Source organism: Aptenodytes forsteri, unplaced genomic scaffold (assembly GCF_000699145.1).
Source record: "Aptenodytes forsteri isolate BGI_AS27 unplaced genomic scaffold, ASM69914v1 Scaffold376, whole genome shotgun sequence".
NCBI lineage: Eukaryota > Metazoa > Chordata > Aves > Sphenisciformes > Spheniscidae > Aptenodytes > Aptenodytes forsteri.
Genome location: NW_008796056.1, coordinates 146,800 through 151,592, shown reverse-complemented (window position 1 = coordinate 151,592; position 4,793 = coordinate 146,800).

Below are 4,793 nucleotides of genomic sequence, written 5' to 3'. Positions count from 1 at the left end.
GTCCAGCTCTGGAGCCCTCAGCACAAGAAAGACATGGACCTGTTGGAGCGAGTCAAGAAGAGGGCCACAAAAATGATCAGGGGGCTGGAACACCTCTCCTATGAAAAAAGGCTGAGAGAGTTGGGGTTGTTCAGCCTAGAGAAGAGAAGAGATCAGGGAGACCTTCTTGCAGCCTATCAGTACTTCAAGGGGGCTTATAAAAAAGATGGCGGCAAACTTTTTAGCAGGGCCTGTTGCGACAGGACAAGGGGGAATGGCTTTAAACTAAAGGGGGGTAGATTTAGACTACATATAAGGAAGAAATTTTTTATGCTGAGGGTGGTGAAGCACTGGCACAGGTTGCCCAGAGAGGTGGTGGATGCCCCATCCCTGGGAACCTTCAAGGTCAGGTTGGACTGGGCTCTGAGCAACCTGATCTAGTTGAAGATGTCCCTGCCCACGGCAGGGGGGTTGGACTAGACGACCTTTAGAGGTCCCTTTCAACCCAAACCATTCTATGATTCTATGATTCTATGATTGAGAAACAAGTGAGATTTCTTGTCAGTATTCCTCCTTGGGGAAGAACTGGCATCCAAAGTTATTTTTAACTTTAGACTTATTATAGTAGAAAATAAAACAATGACAAAATAAACAAGGGCATGGTAAATTGATAGCTAATGATAAACTGATTTTTTTTTCCTTAGTTTGGCAGTATCTTCAGTAAAATAGCGCATACATGCTGTACATGGGTAGTAAATTTGTTCTGTAGATGTAATTATAGGAGGTAAAAATGTTTTGGAAATGGGTTGAAGCAAATGTCAACTTGATTGTTGGTTGTGCTATTGCATATGCCTGGTGAGTATTAATTATGAGGAGATGCTCTTTATTTCTCATTAACATCAATTCTTCCTATGTCAATACTTGATATAAGGAATCTTCATAGGCAGACTGCTAGAAAATTAAAAATGGACATCACTGAGTAGACTAGCTGTCTTGCGAACTTCGCATAACTTGACAACATCCATGAGTCACCAGGTGATTTTCAAGGCTTGGAACTCACAATTACAGAACGTTATTATGAATGCATGGGTTGTCAAGAAATTTTGGTTGTTAATAAAACTGCATGTATTGCAGTTTATTTGGACCTTCTGTTACACATGTACTTAAAATATGTGGCTGTATGTACACATCATTTGTGTTATGCTTGTATAAGCATTTAAATATGTATATTGGTGTAACCTTCTCCCTACCTTCCTTCTGGGGGTAACAGGATGAAGAAAACTGGGGGAAATTCTCCTCCCATTGGAGAAGAGAGGGAGAAATAAATGTGCATCCACTACAATTTTGCTTCCTTTTAGGTCTGCAACAATGCTTGCACAGTACATTCGTAACATGTGGAAGGTGTATGCCAGATCAGCATAAGACAAGAGCGGGCTTGTCTGTTAGCCGTGTCCTGAAGTTTGAATAGATCACTGCAGCCTGCACTCAAGGAGAGGGCCTGTGGTCAAGATAAATAATGATGACTGGTCTGAAGTGCTCAGGTTTCCTATACTCAGTGTTTATGCAGGCAAGGTAGAGATGGAGGAAAGACAAGACACAATGGTAGGGGTATAAGGCAAAATACTCAGTGATTCACTAAGCCCTGCATAACACAGGCCACTGCTTTTCACCTAGGTATGCATGGACAAGCCTTGTGCTAGACGGAAAGAAACCTTCCAGACTGGCATCTAGTCCAAATATGAAGATATCAGGGAACAGAGAGCCCATTCCTTCCCTTGCTGGTTTGTTCCTTTTGTTAATCGCTTCCAATAGAGAAAGTTCTGCCTAATTCCTCATTTGCAAATGATTGTTTCCATCTTCTGGCATTGATTCTTCTTATTCCTTTCTCTCCAATGCTTTAAAGTTCAGTATTCCTCTGTGATGGTCTTACAGATTGGAAACAAGTAATCTGCCAGGTTTTGTTTTAACAAACTAAACACACTAAGGTCATTAATTTGGTCCCAGAGAACAATTTCCTTCAGCCCTCAAATATTTCTGTGGCTCTTTATAGATCACCTACAGATTTTAAAAAGCAATCCTGAAAGGATGCAATACTCCAGTGCTGGGTTTATTTATCCCAAATACACAATGGCAAAAGCAGTCTGATTATGTCTGCTAATTATTACTCTTATTATAGATTCAGATGTGATACTAGTTCTTTGTACTACCGCATCTACTTGTTCAATGCAGTCTGTAAAACACTTTCACAACCTGCTTCTTAGGAGTTGCTCTTCCATTCTGTGTGTTCTCTATATGGTGCTACCACCTTGTACTTATACTTACATGTGTAACTTTGCTGTTGGCTGCATTAAAACACAGCTTGGATGAACTAAGAATACTAAGCAGTCCTGTTCAGTTATTCTGTCTGCACATTTTTGTTTGTGGTGACTATGTTAATCTGCAGTTTGACAGTCTGCAGTGACTTCAGAGACTGGATGAAGCAATTTAATGGCTTAAACTACCTCAATGGGCTTATATTTGATAATACCAGTGTTTCAGATGTCATTCATGTTTCCTACCACCTCTTATATTTAAGACCTTTACACAGAGTGTGAGCCAACCCTCTTTTTGATTCTGCACTGTAATCTGCTTTCTTGCTTGGATCCACGTCAAGGGTGGTTATGAAATAAATCTTGGGGCATATTGCTAGTCCTTCCTGGAGGGACCCCAGCAGACATTGTCTGCTGCCAAGATTGATGAAATGGGTAGACAGTTTCCTCTCAGAATGCCTTTAAGTAGTGTGAACACTGGACACGTGGCTCACATGCTGCCTGTAAGTGGCACTGTGGCTGCATGGAAGTGGGTAAGTGAGTGGAATGGTCTCCAGCAGTTTTAACTGTGGTGGCTTTGAAAAGATGGTATAAATGTAACCTCACTAACTAAGGGCTTAATACATTCAGTTTGTGCTCTGTGGCACAGTACAGATTTTTAACAGGAATGCCAAAGCAAGTTAAATGCTCTAAAGAGTTCAAGTAACAGATATCATTACCTTTAGCAGTAGAATGGAAACCTAGATTAGAATGGAAATATTACTTAACATTTTGTGACCTTCTGTATATCAGCATTACACCCTCTCTACCTAATAATGGGACTTTGCCATTGCTAGAGTTTCTTTATTGCTAGCACTATTATATTTTTCCCCTTTCATTTCCTTAGTTTTATGCATAATTTACATTTTACATAGTGCTACTTTTCCCCATTTTTATTTTTTATCAGTGTCTATGTTCATGTTCAATGGCTGATCTCTTTTCTCTGATAAAGAAGGGACTTGAGCCTAACACTGTGGGATTTTACTATCCTGATCACTTAAGGGCTCACATTCACTGCATATGGAAGCACTATGTAAAGTTAGCATTGACTGATTTGTTATACATGGCCATGAAGAGATATTAGATTTGGTGCTCACAGTTGAAGAGCACGCTGCCTAAGCCACCAAACACTGCCACTTACTCTGCCACCTCTGAGCCCTGCCTCATTTTGCAGTGTAGCTATAGTCTAATAAACTCTTCTTCAAGGGTTCTTCATCTTCATCCACTTTCTTGTGGCTACATTTTTCTCATGATATGTTTCTCTAATAATTTTCCTTAGACACGAAGAATCTGTCCATGTGAAATGGAATATGTATCTTACAGTTGGGACCATCTCTGTCTTCACAAGTTCTGAGTAATCAGGTCATGGTTGCTGGTATCCAGAGAGAATTTAGCTTTCATTTCAGAAATTACTTCATTTTTCTGAATTCAACATGGCCCTGTAAATGCTCAGGGCTGATTTAGGGAAGAAAGTTGTAATAATTTTTCCTTAAAAGGAAAAAGTAATTCAAGGTAAGCTACTTCTACTTATATTGCATTGAGGGTGAGGAAAGGGAGTGCATGCAGCAAAGTACCCAGCTGCTCATTAACCACTGCCTCTTATGTCATTGTATTAAGGTATTGTTTAACATCCGGTGAGGAAATCGATAAAAAAACGTAAGATTTCAGTCCCTAAAAATGACCTTCTCGGATTTCAGTAAATATGGTTACTTATTACAATGAGGTTTAAAATAATCATTTTCTGCAAAGTACAAATGCCCAAGTACTTCTTCGAAGTTGCAGTTATATTTTAGTGCTCAATATGGGAACACCAGTATGTCTCCAGAATTTAGATTCCTCATAAAAAGACTTTTTTTTCCCCATAGGTTACAGACAGGTATGTTAGGAGAAAGATGTCATGGTTCCTCTGTTTTGATTTAGGATTGATCGAGAATTTTTCACATGCCAGTATGATTTTCCAGCCTATGCCTCTGGTTTTCCTTCCTTTGTGTTTACTCTTTTGAAGTGTTTATGGCTAGCAAACATACTCAGTCTTTGCCTTCGCTTTGCCAATACTTTAAGATTTCTCCCATTTTCTCCCATTTTAACAAGAATGTTAAAAAGAATATAAGACTATACATGCTTCAAGTTGTTTTCATCTTCCTTGGAGATGGGTGACTGCAGCTCCGTGGAACATGCTAGGTAACTTCTCTCTTAGGATTTGTAGACTGTAGTCAGCAGCAGTGGTTCTGCACAACTAGACCTCCTATCCAGTCAAGGTACAGCTAGCCAGCAAGGTACAGCAAATTGAGGAGAGATAATTTTGGGAAAACAGATTTCTACAGGTCTCTGAAGAATATGATTTGATCTCGTTAGGTCGTGCAGAGAAGAAATGAGAAAGGCAAAAGCCCAGCTAGAACGCAATCTGGCCGCTGTCGTTAAAGACAACAAAAAAAGTTTTTACAAATATATTAATGACAAGAAGAG